The 18,882-nt window shown below is 36.9% G+C and overlaps 1 long non-coding RNA gene across 1 annotated transcript in view; it reads right to left on the bottom strand.

Moving 5' to 3' along the window:
- LOC121024979 (uncharacterized) overlaps positions 1 to 3,803 on the bottom strand; it is a 5,165-nt gene extending 1,362 nt beyond the window's left edge. Inside the window, exon 1 of the long non-coding RNA XR_005787897.1 lies at positions 3,758 to 3,803. This is a non-coding gene — a long non-coding RNA (uncharacterized LOC121024979). The remainder of the gene's footprint in view (positions 1 to 3,757) is intronic.
- Positions 3,804 to 18,882: the final 15,079 nt, after the last annotated feature.

The following is an 18,882-nucleotide window of genomic DNA, read 5'->3' as shown; positions in this document are numbered from 1 at the left end:
TTGTAGGGGCGCCTGGGTGGCGCAGTCGGTTAAGCGTCCGACTTCAGCCAGGTCACGATCTCGCGGTCCGTGAGTTCGAGCCCCGCGTCAGGCTCTGAGCTGATGGCTCAGAGCCTGGAGCCTGTTTCCGATTCTGTGTCTCCCTCTCTCTCTGCCCCTCCCCCATTCATGCTCTGTCTCTCTCTGTCCCAAAAATAAGTAAACGTTGAAAAAAAAAAAAGAAATGGTAAGATATTTCATATTCATGGATTGGAAAAACCAATATTGTTAAAATGTCCATACTATCCAAAGCAATCTACATGTTAAACTCAATCCTTATCAAAATACCACCAGCATTTTTCACAGAAAAAGAACCCATAATACTAAATTTGAATGAAACCAAAGACCCTGAATAGCCAAATCAATCTTGAGAAAGAACAAAGCTGGAGGCATCACGATTCCAGGTTTTAGTATATACTACAAAATTGTAGCAATAAAAACAGTATGGTTCCGGGACAAAAATAGACACATAGACCAATGTAACAGAATAGAGAGTGCAGAAATAAACCCATGATTATATGGTCAATAAATCTGTGATAAAGGAGGCAAGAATATACAACAGGGAAAAGACAATCTCTTCAAAAAATGGTGCTGGGAAAACTGCACAACTACATGCAGAAGAATGAAACTGGACCGCTTTCTTACACCATCCACCAAAATAAACTGAAAACGGATTAAAGACTTAAATGAGAGACCTGAAACCATAAACATCCTAGAAGAGAACATAGGCAGTAATTTCTCTGACACCAGATGTAGCAAAATTTCTCTAGATGTCTCCTAAGGCAAGGGAAAAAAGCAAAAATAATCTATTGGGTTTGCATCAAAATAAAAAGCTTTTTCACAGCAAAAGAAAACATCAACAAAACAAAAATATAACCACTGCATAGGAGAAGACATTTACAAATGATATATCTAATAAGTCGTTATTATCCAAAATATAAAAGAACTTATACAGTTCAACACCAAAATACTCCAAACAATCTAATTGAAAAAATGGGCAGAGGACCTAAATAGACATTTTTAAAAAATATTTATTTTGAGAGAGACTGGGGAGAGGGGCAGAGAGGGAAAAGAGAGGATACCAAGCAGGCTCCACACTGTCAGTCCAGAGCCTGACAAGGGGTTTGATCCCACAAAACCATGAGATCATGACCTGAGCCAAAATCAAGATTTGATGCTTAAATGACCAAGCCACCCAGGTGAGACACCCGTAGTAGACATTTTTCTAAAAAGACAATGCATATAAAAAGAATTATTCATGATCATCAAGTGGGATTCATTCCTGGGCTTCAGGGCTGGTTCAATATTTGGAAATCAATCAATATGATACATCACGTTAATAAAAGAAAGGATAAGAACCATATGATCTTGTCAATAGATGAAGGAAAAGCATGTGACAAAATACAGCATCCTTTCTTAATAAAAACCCTCAAGAAAGTCGGGAAAGAAGGAACATACTTAAACATCATAAAAGCAATTTATGAAAAGTCCACAGCTAATATCATCCTCAGTGGAGAAAAACTGAGAGCTTTCCCCCTGAGATCAGGAATACGATAGGTATGTCCACTCTCACCACTGTTTTTCAACATAGTGTTGGAAGTGGTGGCATCAGTAATCAAACAACAAAATAAAATAAAAGGCAACAACATTGGCAAAGAAGAAGTCAAACTTTCACTTTTTGCAGATGACATGATACTCTACATGGAAAACCTGAAAGACTCCACCAAAAGTCTGCTAGAACTGATACATGAATTCAGCAAAGTTGCAGGATACAAAATCAATGTACAGAAATCAATTGCATTCGTATACACTAATAATGAAGCAACAGAAAGACAAAGAAACTGATCCCATTTACAATTGAACCAACAGCCATAAAATACCTAGGAATAAACCTAACCAAAGATGTAAAAGATCTGTAAGCTGAAAAATATAGAAAGCCTATGAAGGAAATTGAAGAAGACACAAAGAAATGGAAAAACATTCCATGCTCATGGATTGGAAGAATAAATACTGTTAAAATGTCAATAATACCCCCAGAAACCTACACATTCAATGCAATCCCAATCAAAATTGCACCAGCATTCTTCTCAAAGCTAGAACAAGCAATCCTAAAATTTGTATGGAATCACAAGACCCCGAATAGCCAAAGTAATATTGAAGAAGGAAACCAAAGTGGGAGGCTTCACAATATCAGACATTAGCCTCGACTACAAAGCTGTAATCATCAAGAAAGTATGGTATTGGCACAAAAACAGACACATAGACCAATGGAATAGAATGGAGACCCCAGAATCAGACCCACAAATGTATGGCCAACTAATTTTTGAGAAAACAGGAAAGAGTATCCAATGGAAACAAGACAGTCTCTTTAGCAAATGGTACTGGGAGAACTGGACAGCAACATGTAGAAGAATGAAACTAGACCACTTTCTTACACCATTCACAAAAGTAAACTCAAAATGGATGAAAGACCAGAATGTGAGACAGGAATCCATCAAAACCTTAGAGGAGAAAGCAGAAAATAACCCCTTTGATCTCAGCCACAGCAATTTCTTACTTGACACATCTCCAAAGGCAAGGAAATTAAAAGCAAAAACGAACTATTGGGACCTCATGAAGATAAAAATCTTCTGCACTGCAAAGGAAACAACCAACAAAACTAAAATGACCCCGACAGAATAGGAAAAGATATTTGCAAATGACATACCAAATAAAGGGATAGTATCCAAAAACTATAAAGAATTCACCAAACTCCACACCTGAAAAACAAATAATCCAGTGAAGAAATGGGCAAAAGACATGAATAGACACTTTTGTAAAGAGGACATCCAGATAGCCAACAGGCACATGGAAAGTTGCTCAACGTCACTCATCAGGGAAGTACAAATCAAAGTCACACTGAGATTCCACCTCACACCGGTCGGAGTGGCTAAAATGAACAAATCAGGAGACTATAGATGCTGGCAAGGATGTGGAGGAATGGGAACCCTCTTGGACTGTTGGTGGGAATGCAAACTGGTGCAGCCGCTCTGGAAAACAGTGTGGAGTTTCCTCAAAAACTTAAAAATAGAACTACCCTATGACCCAGAAATAGCAGTGCTAGGAATTTACCCAAGGGATACAGGAGTGCTGATACATAGGGGCACATGCACCCTAATGTTGATAGCAGTGCTTTTCAGTAATAGCCAAGTTATGGAAAGATCCTAAATGTCCATCAACTGATGAATGGATAAAGAAATGTGGTTTTTTATATACAATGGAATACCACCTGGCAATGAGAAAGAATGAAATCCTGCCATTTGCAACAACGTGGATGGAACTGGAGGGTATTAGGCTAAGTGAAATTAGCCAGGCAGAGAAAGACAGTTACCATATGTTTTCACTCATATGTGGATCTTGAGAAACTTAACAGAAGACCATGGGGGAAGGAAAGGGGGAAAAAATTAAAAACAGAGAGGGAGGCAAACAATAATAGACTCTTAAATACAGAGAACAAACTCAGGGTTGATGGGGGGTGTGGGAACGAGGAAAGTGGGTGATGGGCACTGAGGAGGGCACTTGTTGGGATGAGCACTGGCTATTGTATGGAAGCCATTTTGACAATAAATTATATTAAAAATAAAAATAAAATAAAATAATAAAAAGGCAATGCAGATGGCTATCAGACACATGAAAAGCTGCTCAACATCACTAATCATCAGGTAAATGCCAATCAAACCCACAATGACATAACACCTTACATCTGTGAGAATGGCTATACTAAAAAAATACAACAAATAACATGTGTTGACGAGGATGTGGAGAAAAAGGAAACCATTACATTGTTGGTTGATATGTAAATTGGTACATCCCCTGTGGAAAACAGTATGGAGGTTCCCCCAAAACAAAATTATGAATACCACAAGTTGCAATAATTCCACTCTTGGGTATTTATTCAAAGAATACAAAAACACTAATTCAAAAATATATATGCACTCCTATGTTACTGTAGCATTATTTGTAATAGCTAAGATATGGAAATGGAAGGAACCTATGTATCCATCAATAACAAATGATAATGAATATATGTATACGTATATATAATGGAATATTATGCATCCACAAAAATGATGAGATTGTGCCATTTGAGACAAGACAAAGGGACTTAGAGGGTATTAAGCTAAATGAAATAAGTCTGACTAAGAAAGACAAACACCGTATGATTTCACTCGTAAGTGGAATCTAAACAAAACAAAACAAAAAACAACCAGAGAGTAATGAATTAAAAAAAAAAAAAGGAGAAGTAGACCTATAAATACAAACAACCAATGGTTGCCAGGATGAAGGCGGGTAGGGAGTTGAGCAAAATGGGAGAGAGAGTGGGAGATACAGAATACTAGTTATGGAATGAATAAGACATTGAAATAAAAGACACAACACAAGGAATATAGTCAATGATATTTTAATAGTGACGTACTGGGGCAGATGGTAGCTACACTTGTAGTGAACATGGTATAGTGCATAAACTTATCAAATCACTATTTTGCACACGTGAAACGAATGTAACATGTGCCAATTATACTCAAGAATAAAAATTAAAAAATCAATACCCAGGAATCTCGTCATCACTGAAATTAATATTGTGCACTTTCATTCTATTCTTTTGTTAGTGGATATATGCACGTGTACTACATATGCATTACATGCACAATTCATAGTACTATTGTGAGACTATATGTGCAGATTATATCCTGTGGTTTTGTTATATTTGATTTTGCTTTTATCTTACCTTTATCTAAAGTACTAACAAGGGGATGAAGACTTCTGATTAAGTGACAAGGATAATACATGATTTAAATTTGCCTTTTAATAAACTCCTTACCAGCCAACCAAATACAATTCTTGATCAATGCATCTGGTTGGAAATGTCATACCTGTACCATATGAAATAATGTTACGTGTATGGGTCTGCTTGTGAGCATTCTATAGAACTCCTTTTATGCATATGTCACTCACTCTACTGAAATTTATAAAATTATATGCTCATGGAATACTGTAATGCCTGGCAATATAATCCTCACTCCTAAATTATACACTTTATAGGAACGTTAGAAATATTATTATAATTAACAAATGATAATAAAAGACAGCAATCATTACAGGGCACATAGCAAGTAAATCTCTTGCTCTAGATCATTCAACTGACAAATAATACTACCCAGTGTCATATCCTCATCCTTCTGACCCTAAAGCCCACATTCCTAACAACTATTTCTATAGTGAATGTTCTTCCATGTTACACTGGAGGGAAAGGGAAAAGGGAAGGGACATACCTAATGTTCTCTGGTCAGCTGAAAGTTCTGGCAACTGAAATACAGATTGGATGAGTTTCATCTTCTATAGCTGACCCATTCTTATTCTTTGCTCTTCTGAACTCTTTCCTCTTCCTGCAATTCTGTAAGAAAACTGTTTCACCCATCGAAATAGGAAGAAAATAAGAGACCAGAAAGTATGTGGAATGAAAGCAATGATGACGTTGGATCAAAGTTCACTTCTTGATGCCACATTTGCAGATGCATTCAGTGTCAAAACTTTTATTTTATGGGACAGAAGAATTTTCTCTTAGAACCCATAATCTGTCTTGTAAGAATCTATCCAAAAGATACCATATAAAAAGGAAAAAAAGGCAAAAGCATAAAACCAATCCTGACCAAAAAAAAATCAGACATGAGACATGAGACAAGACTAGACATGAGACAAATGCCCAGCAATAAGGAGATGATTGAATAATATAAGGACATCTACATCCTAGAGTACTGCTCAGCTATAAGAAGCAATGAGTACTCCCTCCTTATGTTTTCATGAAGTGATCTCCAGGATACATTGTTCAGTGAAGAAACAAGGGGTGGAAAAGTGTGTAGAGCTGCTACTGTCCAATACAGTAGGCAACAGCCACATGTAGCTATTTAAATGTAAGGTAATTAAACTTAGAAGAAATTAAAAGTTTAGTTCCTCAGTCCTACGTACCACATTTCAGGTGTTCAACAGCCACAGGTAACTAGTGGCTACTGTGTTGGACAATGAAGACTGACAAAACAAGAGCAGAATCTCTAAGCACTATGGGGCAACTGCAAAAGTAGTAACATACATATCATGGGAACACAAGAAAGAGGAATAAGAAAGTAACAGAGGCATATTTTACATGACTATGAATTTTCCTAACTTAATGTCATAAAACAAACCACAGATGCAAGAAAAGCAGAGAAATACAAACTGGATATACATGAAAACATTAGACATTGGCACACCATTTTCAAAGTGCAGAAAAACAAAGATAAAGACAACATCCTGAAAGAAGCCAGTGGGAGGGGAAAACACGTTATTCATAGAGAAGCAAAATTAAGACTTATATCTGACTTCTCAGAAGCCATGCAAATAACAAGAGAATAGAATGAAATGTTTAAATTGTTGAGAGAAAAGCCACCAACCTAGACATCTGTAACCTGCCAAACTGTCTTTCACAACAAAGAAATAAAATTCCTTTAAAAAAGCAGACAAAACTGAAAATTGAGGAAATGTGTTGCAAAAAGTGGTAAGAGAAGTTGTTTAGAGAGAACAACAATGGTATAGGTCAAACTCAAATCCACAAAACAAAGGAAAATCCTTAAAGAAGTTATAAATGAAGGTAAAATAAAAAATTATTTTTCATATTTTTAAATGATCTACTAGATATGTTTGTTAAAAATTAAAACAGCAACACTATATTCAATTTCATATGCTTATATATAAATATATATGCTGATATATTCTTATGTATAGATGAAATGAATAACAGCAGTGACACAAAGGCTGGAGGAAAGAATTAGGCTTATTTTGTTATTATAAGACACTTGCTCTCCCTGTGAAGCAGTAGAGTATTAGTTGAAAGTGCACTTGGATTAGTAAATGTATACTGCAAACTCTAGGGCAGCCACTAAAAAGAAAACATAAAGAAGTATAATTGCTATCCTAAGAAAGTGGATAAAATAGAACCATATAAAATGTGAAATAATGAGGTCTCAGGAGGACTGCTGCCCTTGAATCTGGAGTAGAAGCTTCAGCAGCCATCATAGCTCAGACCCTCAGAACTTGCCTCCTTCAGGCACCTGATACGAGCTTGGCCACCAGCATGTACAGGGAAACACAGATCCAGCAATCACTGATACTAGTGTAACTATGTCCCACCACCACGTCTGGCATGGTATAAGAGTGAAAAATTAATTTGTGGTAACAACCATATGTAATAATTGACTACTCACAGGGCCTTTTCTCCTTTTTTCCTTGGCTATGTCATAACAAAATTGGAAAGGAATAAGAAGAGGACTGAATCTCTATACATATTTATGATCCCACAGTAACCACAAGGCCATAGGCTTGCTCATGTGTATCACTGAGTGTTCTCAGTGATCCGGTGGGTGAAGTATTCTCATCCACATTTGACACAGAGGGAAGATGGGGCTCAGAGTTGTTCCATCTCTTTCATCCTACAGCCCTGATTTAGAGAAATTCAGCTCCAGAACACCCCTAAAGCAGGACGTACACTCACTGGGGTAAATGGGGACCCCAATAGCTTTACCTACAAGACCCTGGGCATCAAGTACCAAAGTGAGAAATAGGTGACTTGGTTCTGGATCCTCTGTCTCCCAACACCCCAAAGTGGTTCAGCTGCCACCGTGAGGACCCACACACTCAGCTGAGTCCCAAACACCTAAAGGTGGGACCTTGTAGTTCCCACCAAGGTATGCGTGTCTCTATAAAAAAGTCATTACAATCACCACGTTTACACCAGGTTTCTATGGCAAATGGGATGCATCAATTGGACCTCCACACTGGAGATGTCTCTACACATTCATACAGTTCCACTCATTGACTTGAAAGCAAAACTCCTTAACTCATCAGGTCAACATGTTAGAAAGCATACTTATTAGAAGTACTGGCCTGGGACCTAGGCAAATGGAAGAACTCTGCTCAGGTTCATGGAACAAAGAATATCCCTGTCAGCGATTTTGTTTGCCTAAAGGAGACAGTAGGCCAGTTATTATCAATACATAGTGACCCATGGTGATATCCTAGAGTTCTTGAAAATGAACTAACCCTTGAAAATGAACTAATCCATTGATTGATGAATGGATAAATTGTGGTATATATGAACAATTAATATTATTCAGCCACAAAAAAGAGTGAAGTCTTGCCATTTGCAGGGACATGGATGGAGCTAGAAAGTATAATGCTAAGCAAAATAAGTCAGTCAAAATAAAATGCCATATGATCTCATTCCTGGATTGAATTTAAAAAAAACAAAGCAAGCAAAGGGAAAAATAAGAGAAGGATAGAGAGACAAATTAAGAAACACTCTTAATTATGGAGAACAAATTGATGTTTACCAGAGGGTAGGGAGTGGGGGATGCGTGAAAGACATGATGGGGATTAAGGAGTATCCTTGTTGTGATGAGCACTGGATATTGTATGGAAATGTTGAATCACTATATTGTACACCTGAAACTAATATAACACTGTATGTTAACTAACTGAAATTAAAATAAAAATTTTAAAAAACAAGGCCATGCTCATGACAGTTAACCATCGGTGGCAGAAAACTAAGAGACTGTCTGTAATTCTGTGACTGAATCATCTAGGCATATATACAGAACATGTCATTTAAGAAGTCCCAGAGTTATTTCAGTGAGGCAGCCCTAAATGATTACTCAGTTAAGTCAGAAACCTAGTTAATTAAACTACATATTGGTTCCTCCAGGGGAATTTTTATCCTCCACTCCCAATATTTTCTTCCAAGTGTAGGCACATCCACGACTAAACACATCTAACCTCTCGATACACTCATTTCTCTATGTAATCACTTACCTGATTAGTGAGTTTGGAAGGACAAATGGATTGCACAGCCCATGCTTCTTCCCGCAAAACTCTTGTAGCAAGCTGCCCCTTTGAAGCACATATTTTCCTCTGCCCTAAGGTGTGGGTCTAAAAATACATCCACAGCTCTTCACTTTGCTGTCTGTCGGGTTCCCAAACTATTACTATGGTCTTACTCCAAAAAGCTTTTGACCTTAAGGGCTCCCAAAATACACCCCATCTCCACATCTGGGATCTGAACCAACTACCAAACAAGACAAAAGAAAAAGAAGGAAAATGCATCAACTTTCTTATAAAATTGATGCTGGAGAATGTGGCCTAGATTTGTTCCAAAAAAGGTGGGCTTCCTATTAATGAATTCCAGACTTAGACAAATATTTCCACCTAGCAGTGCTGGAGTTTCAGTCACAAAAGTCAAGGACTACAATGTATATGCTGTCTAATGAAGCAGTCCTGTCTAGGTGTCAAGGAAAGTGACTTCCTTGCAAAGCTATTTCTGTAGCAAAAAAATGTAATTCATGATACCTTTTTCGAGAAAATTTCTGAAAGTGAAAAAAAAATTATTTGCTCTAATTGCATACTCACAAAGCTGAGGAAATAGCTATATTTGTATATCAGGGAGCAGTTTGAAGGAATACCCTCTCATTCCCTTAAGCACCATGAGTACAATGGAGGCTCATCTTGCGAAGAGGGATTGGAACAGATTTCTAAACTCCAGGAGTAGGATAAAAAAGATATATCATTAAAATTTCTCCCAAAATCTCTTCATAAAACACTTAAGGAAATGTTCAAAATGTATACCCACACATAAACCCACCTGCAGACTATAGCCAGGCAACTATGAATAAATCATGCAAGAGAATAACAGCATGTTTCATGTAGGGATATATACTATAATGAAATATATTAGAAATTTAAAGATCTAAATTTTTGTGTGTCTGCACCCTGGATAAGCAGGAAGCTAATGCAGTCAGAAAAGTACTTCAAATGAGATACAACTACCTGTAATATTTTATTATTTAATAGAGTGATACAGAAGTGTGTTCTATGTATTATAATTTCTGCTGAAATTATTCTATAACAAGAAATGTTTCTGTAAACTTTAATTTTGTTTTTTAAATGATTCATATTAATTTCAAATTGTGAAAACCATGGTAGGGCCAGAGTGAAGTATATAATTGATCAGCAATCCTACCATTCATTAGTTTTATAAAAAAATATCATGTTTGTGCATTTCTTCCCATCACACTCTCTATGTGTGCATCTGTAATGTATATTCATTACATGTGGGTTTCACATATGACTCAACAATTACTAAGAAAATTAAAGAAGTTATTAAATTATTTAATTTTCCCAAGTTGACAAGCAAGTTTGAGTCCAAAGGCCCATCCCTAACCATTGGGTTTACAATCTTTGTTCTGTGTTAGGGCTAAGGCCAGCACAGGGGAAGTGACTACCCATAGTACTATAGGCAAAGACAGACTTGGGACTCACGTCTCCTGATTTCAATCTGTTGTAAGGCAGACCCATATTTATACTCTGTTATTCTGTATTCTCTTTGCCCCTGAAAAGAAAGTTACTATCCCATTGTCAAAATGGAAGGTAAAAAGAACAGAAAATGTAAAAATTAGTTAATCAACTAAAGAGATGATGATATGATTCATTTTCACCATTTTCAGGTAATTCATCCAATTAATAAATATCAGCAAAGCTTATCTGTTATATATATAAATAGATATTCATTATATTTTGCACTGCTCAGTCTGAAGGATCGCTAGATGTTCATTTTTAAGATAGGTCTTTTGTGGGTGGAAGAACACAGCAAACAACAGACACTTTTTGCTGAAACATTATGTATCAGATGATATGTAAGGCTTTGCTCATTTCTCATAACAGTTCTCTGAGGTAAATATCAATGTTCCCATTTTAGATGGCTAAGTTGAAGCTCACAAAGACTAACTCACTACTCCAGTGTCAGACACATTTTAAAGGCAGGAATGCGGGTCTACAAAATATGTTCATTTACACATATTCTTTTCCCCAACTATTAAATTTACATATTTTTAAGCAACATGTCTTTTTCACTCAGCATGATATGTCAGGATACTAGTTTGTATTCTTTATGTATTGTAACTTGGGATACTTTTAAAAGTTTAATGAGTATGTACATTGCTTATTATGTGAATTACATGTTCATACCATTGACTATTACTTATTTCTTGACTTATTTCTTGACTATTACTATAACTTACTTCCTTGGTAAGACTTTCTTCCATATCAAGCATATTGATACTGTACTGTAGTACTGTAGTATAAAAATATCACTAGAACAAAACAACAACCATTTTAAATATTCAATAAAAGGAAACAGGGGAGGGGGCATTTGGCTGGCTCAGTCAATACAGTGTGCAAATCTTTTTTTTATTTTTTAATGTTTATTCATTTTTGAGAGACAGAGAGAGACAGAGCATGAGTGGGGGAGAGGCAGAGAGAGAGAGGGAGACAAAGCATCCAGAGCAGGCTCCAGGCTCCGAGCTGTCAGCACAGAGCTCAATATGGGCCTGGAACCCACAAACTGTGAGATCATGATCTGAGCTGAAGTCAGGTGCTTAATCTACTGAGCAACCCAGGTGCCCCATATAGAGTGTGCAACTCTTGATCTTGGGGTCATGAGTCTGAGCCCCACACTGGGTGTAGGGGTTACTTAAAAAAATGCAAAGGGGTGCCTGGGTGGCTCAGTCGGTTTAAGTGTCAGACTCTTGATTTTGGTCCAGGTCATGATATCAAGTTCCACATTGGGCTCTGCTGGCAGAATGGAACCTGCTTGAGATTCTCTCTCTCCCTCTCTCTCTGTCCCTCCCCCAATCACTCTCTCTCTCAAAAACAAATAAATAAATAAACATTTTTTTAAAAATAAAAATAATAAAAAATATTTCAGGAGTTTATAAACAATGTGGCATAACTGAACTCAAATGATTGATGTCATTGATCTTATAAGTAAATGTAAATGTGTTTAACTCACCTAGTAAAAGCATTTTAAAATTGCCTGTTGTAGGAAGATATAAAACTGTACTTTTTTTCCAGAGATAAACCTAAAACAAAGGAATTCAGATTGGTTAAAATTTTTTCCAACAAGAAAATATGTATCAGAATTGCCAATAACAGTAAATAAGGGATCTTAATCTTGTTATTAGAGATAGAAGAATTAGAATCAAAATGGATTTAAAAAGGGAAGGAAATCATAGTTTCCAATGGTAAAGGCTAAAATTCACAAGGAAGATGTGAGATATTAATATATATATATATCTAATTACAAAGCAAAATTATTCATAGAACAAAAACTACGGTAGGTACAAGGGGGGGAAAGAATCACACTAATAATAGGTGATTCTAACAGACTTCACTTAATCTAAAAATGATTATGTTGAGAAATATTTAGTCATTGTAGAGAAGATATAACATATCAGTATGTAACTAAAGCAACTGTCAGGGTACATTTTGAAGGATTAAATATTTATATGAGGGATTGGAGAGTGAACAAAATGGCTGACAGGGATCAAAAGGTACAGATGTCTACTTATAAAATAAATAAGTCATAAGGTTTTAATGTTTAGCACGGTGACTACCATTAATAATATTGTATTGCATATTTGAAAGTTACTAAGAGAGTGTACCTTACAATTCTCATCGCAAAATAGATTTTGTACCTATGGATGGTGACATGTTAACTAGAATTATTTTGGTGATCATTTTGCAAAATATACAAATATAGAATCATTATGGTGTACACTGGAAACTTATATAAGATCGTTCAAAAATTTTTACAGGGATCTGAGAGTATTCAGCATTATAGCCTCCATTAGGATATTGTGCATTTGGTGGAAAAGCATTCAGAGTTACTGGAAATATCTCTGATACCTGTTGTATCAATTCTAAATCTCCTTCTTCGTTAGCCTTTATCAACTCTCCCATCAGAGGTGGAATGATAGGGCCCTCATGTTCCTTGGAAGGAGCTATTATGTGAGGCTTGTCATTAGAAAAAGGATTGGAAGTGACTGGATAGGCAGTCTTTCGTTCAACATAAGTAGTAATTTTTGTATTTTCAGGTAAAGGGGGGTATACTTTATTATAAGGGAGGGCAGTAGCCTCCAAGTTATCATTTGTGGGTGGCGACAGAGGCCATTCTTGTAAAGTATCTTCCTCAGGTGCTATAGCCTTGATTTCTTCAGAAGAAGATTCATCCTCACAACTATCAGATGTAAAATCCAACTCATCTCCTTCTTCTTGATGAGTTTTTAATTTAGGTGAAGTTACATTTTGTTCTTAGTCAGACTGTAAAGGCTGTAAAGCCATCTCAATTAAAGAGCATAAAGACCAAACTTTTAAAGAAATGATATGTCCATTTTGATGAGCGCGTCTAAGCGTTTTTATAATTAATCTCCATTTTTTTAAGGTTTAAAAGATTTTTTTCCAGAAGGGTTAAACTAATAGCAATGTGTTTTAACCAAGTACCAGAGCTCATCAAAAGTTCCCCTTTTCACTTTTACTCCTGAACTTTGCAATAAAGTACGAAGTAATTTAGAGTAAGCTTCATGATCATGAGACTGGGAGTTTCCCATCCTTCACTATCCCAAAGCCCGGACTTACCTGTCCTACCGTTCCGTTTTGGTCCTCTGCAACTGGAAACTGAAGTAGTCTCGAAGACTGCCTCGCCACACCCTGCTCTCTGTGCCAAATGTTGCAGGGAGTATGCAGGAATTGCAAAAGATGAGTCAGCAAAGTGCAGTTAAGTGAAGGTCCTCATACTCCAGTCGGAATGAGGCCCCGATTCCAGAATGAAGCTTCTTTTTATTAGGATAATTGCTAAAGAATATGTGCATAAAATCAGCTAAGCAAGTGTGTCAATCAATCTAATGGTTTAGCTTTTCAAGTTTGAATTTTGAGTTAATTGGTTTCTGTATCACTAGGAAGGGTCAGATGTGAAGGATGATCCCACCGATGTTAATGGCTCTAGGCATTCCTTACAAGCAGCAGTGGCATTCAGCTATGTAAACATGTTCTAAGGTCTTGCACCTTCTTCCTGCCCTTCCCTTTTGAAGTCTTTTCCTTTGATGCTTCTCTCCTGCATCTCCCACAGATGTATTTTTAGACCCATCCCTGAGGGAGAAGAATAAAAATGCTACAGAAGGGCAGGTTGCTAGAAGTGTTTTGAAGGGACAGAGCCTGATGCTTCATCACACCCCAACAGACTCTAAGCCAAGGGTGGGTGATGGCTCAGTGAGACTTAAAAAATGACTCACAGCAATTGAGACAGATCTGGGGGTGACTTTAGTACAAGGGATCCAGAAGTGGCCGACTGGATAAAGCATACATTGTTGTGATCTACATGCAGCAAACTTTTATAGTGTAGCAACTAGCCTATCAATGATCCGTAGCCTTTTCCCTCCTTGCACGATCAATATTACAAGATCAAGAGCGGCCACGTGGAAATTCTTCATTGCAAAGGAGATGTATGGTGCTGAACATGCCCAAAGACCCTGACCTTGAACACTGAACAACATGCTTCTTACATATCCTGCTTGATGGGAATATACAGGTAGGTCAAGATTTGTATATTCTTAAAGTAGTGATTAACAGGGGCATTAAGGGTGTGTTTCCAGAAACCAGCATCCAACACACACCTTGGTTGTGCAACCCATTTGTCCTTCCAACCTCATTAATCAAGCAAGTGGTCCTCTAGATAAAGAAGCAAGTGTGTAGAAGTTAGATATGTCTGGATGTGGAAGCACCTAGATCTGATGAAAATATCAGAAAAGGATAACGTTTCTAAGGAAAAACCAAGGTATGGTTTAATTGACTAGGTTTCGGCATACTAACTATGTTAGTAATCTAACTATTGTAATAGTTTAGACCTGCCTACCTCAGGTGTCCTGAGACTTCTTAAATGATATATATCAATATATTGTTTATTTATCTAGATGATTCAGTGACATGACTCTAGACAATCTTTTAGTTTTCTGCCACAGATGGATAACTTCTCATCTTGACATTGATTTTCCATGTTCTCCTTCCAAGAGCTACCTCATCTCCCAGAACCTAGGATATTTCCTTAGAGGTCTGTGTACTGGAAATACTCCTCTACTGTCTTTTTAAGGCAAACAAAATTCCTGACATTGAGGGCTTTCTTTGTTCCAACTTCCCAAGTCATTGACTAGAGCCTCTAAATTACCATACTTTCTAATGCAGTGGCCTGAAGACTAAAGGTGTTCTGCTTTCAGAGAAAAGCCAAGGCAGGAATGATTGTGCGGAGGCATTTCCCAAGTGGAGAGGCACTGTGTGTTCCATGGTTGCCACAGAAACCTGACATCAACATGGCAATTGTGATGACTTTTTAGGATACAGGCTTGCCTGATGGAGCTTGCAGGGACCAGCCCTCAGGTGTTTGGTACTCAGCTAAAGGTGTGGGTTCCTGCCAAAGGGACTGATCCACCCTGGGGTATAAGGAGACAAAGGGTCTAGACCCTTGGTCCTCTTTCCTGTTTGGGGGCTTGATGCTTAAGCTGTCTCATAGGTAAACCCATTGGGATCTCACCTGGCCCCAGTGAGTGTGGGTCCTACTCCAGTGGTGTCCTGGAGGTACTGTCCTCTAAAGGTAAGAGCATGGGAGGTAAGACAAGTAACCACTCTGAGGCCCAGATTCTCCCTCTGCAAAACAGTGATGAGAATGCTTTACCCACAGGATCTCTTGAGGATAGTCAGGATACACAGGAGCAAGTCCATGGCCCTGTGGTTACTGCAAGATCATGTATAAATTCAGGCCACTTCTTACTCATTTTCAACTTTGTTGTTAATGGATAGGTGAGGAAAAGAGAAGCAAAAGGACTGATCAGAAGTCCATTATAACATGTGGTCCTTAGGACCAATTGTAACTGTGTCACTGTCACTACCTAGAGCTTAGCATAGTTTTGGGAACATAGTTACACTAGTAAAGCATAGTGATATCTGGATATGTCTCTCCCTGTGAAGCTTTTCTTGATAATGGCCGAGCTCATCAGTGATGAAATTATGAAATTTTGGGTTCTTGAGAGAATGACTAAAAAAAAATTCTTGAGACATTTTTGGTGCAAAAAGGTGATTTTATTATAGCACAGGGACAAGACCCATGGACAGAAAGAGCTGCTTTGGGATTGTGAGAAATGACTTATTATATATATTTTTAGTTAGTCAGGGTAAGTCTCTAAGGTATTTGGAAGCAAGACTTTCAGGACCTTGAGGGACTAGCTGCTGTTAAGATGAGGTTACATTCAGTCTTAATAAAACATAAACATTAAGGCACTAATGCAGCCATGAATTTCTCGAGGAAGGTCATGCTGTTTTAGGTAACTATCAGTGAGCTGCAAGAGGTAAGTAGATTTAATTTAAGCAACATTTCTCTTGCCTTTATTTCCCTCATCAGTCAGGTGCCTGAATACAGCAAGTTCTGGGGATCTCTGCCCTGATGGCTGAAGCTTCTACTCCAGATTCAAGGGCAACAATCCTCAGGAGAGCCCAATACTTCATATTTCTTGTTGTATATGAACTCAGGCTCAAGTGAGTTCATAGATGTGAACAAAAACATGATGGTGAATAGCTCCTGTGACATTCAATACTAGTCTGAAATTAGAGTAGCAGCTTTGATCTCATCATGGGAGAAGAGGCTTAGCAGATGGAATTTCCTTCCATCAGAAGCTACATGCTGTTTAGTTGCCCTGAGGCCCATCTTAGAGATGTCTTTTATTGCTGAAAAGTAATAAAATGTCCTGTTGGACAAAGCATAGGTCTTTAATATGCATTTGCAATAAATAAAATTAAATTGTCCTTACCATATGCATAATAATTCTCAATTACCATATATCTCATAGATGGGTTTGGAAATGTGTAGTTGTTAAATCTTCTTAGTAATTTAACATTGCAAGGTAGATTTTTTTCTGGTGCCCCAATTTTTCAACCACATAATAAAAAATTTAAAGGGCCAAAAACTCTCCATATGTTAGTTTGGAATGTCAGTGACTAGAATTTAATATATATTTTTATAGAAATATACTTGACACACAATGTTACATTAATTTCAGGTGTACAGGATAGAGATTTGGCAACTGTATAAATTATTCTATGCTCACCACATGTGTAGCTACAATCTTTCAACATACAACACTGTTACCATACCATATTGCCTATGCTGTACCTTTTATCCTCATGTCTTATTCATTCCTAAACTGGAAGCCTATTCCTCTTACTCCCCTTAAACTTTAACATATTTTTTTTAAATTTTTCTTTTAAATGTTTATTTATTTTCGAGAGAGACAGAATGTGAGTGGGGCAGGGGCAGAGAGAGAGGGAGACAGAAAATCCAAAGCAGGCTCCAGGCTCTGAGCTGTCAGCACAGAGCCCGATGCGGGGCTTGAACTCATGAACAGAGAGATAATGACCTGAGCCAAAGTCGGGCGCTTTAACTTTGACTGAGCCACCCAGGCGCCCCTAAACTTTAATATTTAAAAAAATATATTTATTACCATAGAGTTTGGATAATTGCAATGCTACTCAGCCCCTTCCCATAAAATATCCAGTTCCCTTGAATATCACTATCTTTCCAAAACATAATATGTTTATTTCTGTACTTGAAAAGGAAAGGAACCTCAACTTTCTCTATACATTTGGATAAATTTAATTGGAAATGATTGTTTCTACTTTGATTGTATGTACTGTGGACCAGTTTGATAAACGTAGTGTGGGTTTGGTAATACTATAAGAACATAGTCATGGGAATATTTAACCCAATTTATTTAAAAACATCAGAGAATTATAAATATATAAATATATGTCAAATATTTCATTGAGGTATGGTTGATATACATATACTACATATGTAAAATATATGCTCTCAGAAGTTTTGATATATCTATGTTCCTGTGAATCTAGTACTACAGTCAAGGTAGACCATATCCATCACTTCAAAAAGCTTCTTTGCCTATTGATAATGCCTTCATCTGCCTCTTTCCAGCCTCTGTCTCCATCTCACGCTACTCTATCCCCAGGTAAACACTGTTCTTCTGTCACTATGGATAAAGTTCCATTCTTATAAATTTATTTTAATGGAATTATATATGTCTTTTTGTCAGTCCTCTTTCCCTTACCTAATTATCTATAGATTTATCATTTTGTGCATGTATAAATTTTCTTTTTTATTGTTGACTAATATTACATTATATAGGTACACCACTATTTCATCTTTCATTCACCTGATAATGGATACTTGGGTTGTTTCCAACTTGGAGGTCTTATAACTACAGCTGCTACAAACAATTAGATAGAAGTTTTTGCTTGGACTTATGCTTTCTTTCTCTAAACTTAAGTATATTTACTTACAAGAGTTATAAATGTAATCTTGTTAGAAACTGACAAACTGTTTTCCTCAACAGTCACACCATTTTTCATTACCATAAACACTGTATGAGAGTTCCATATTCTACACCCTGCCATGTCTTGATATGGTCAGATGTGTAGTGAAACATCTTCTCAAATATATTGCCCACTTATTTATTGGAGTGTTTGTTTTCTTTTGATTAACCTTTGTGAGATTTTTTTCATTCTGTTTACAAATCCTTTATCAGATGTATGATTTATAAATATATTCTCCAAGTCAGTGGTTTGCATTTTAATTCTCTCAACAGTTATTTTTGGAAAAACAGTTTTTTGTTTTGTTTTGTTTTTACTTTTTAGAGCATCTATTTTTTCAATATGTTTTCACTCTTATGTGGATCCTGAGAAACTTAACAGAAACCCATGGAGGAGGGGAAGAAAAAAAAAAAAGAGGTTAGAGTGTTTTTTTTATGGTTTGACTTTGACATTGATACCATATCTACAAAATATTCAGCTAACTCGAGGTCACAAGGGACTTTTTCCTGGATTTTCCTC

The sequence above is a fragment of the Herpailurus yagouaroundi genome, unplaced genomic scaffold, assembly GCF_014898765.1.
Source record: "Herpailurus yagouaroundi ecotype Mexico unplaced genomic scaffold, PumYag 67416, whole genome shotgun sequence".
Classification (NCBI taxonomy): domain Eukaryota; kingdom Metazoa; phylum Chordata; class Mammalia; order Carnivora; family Felidae; genus Herpailurus; species Herpailurus yagouaroundi.
This window is presented reverse-complemented; position numbering and strand designations above follow the sequence as displayed.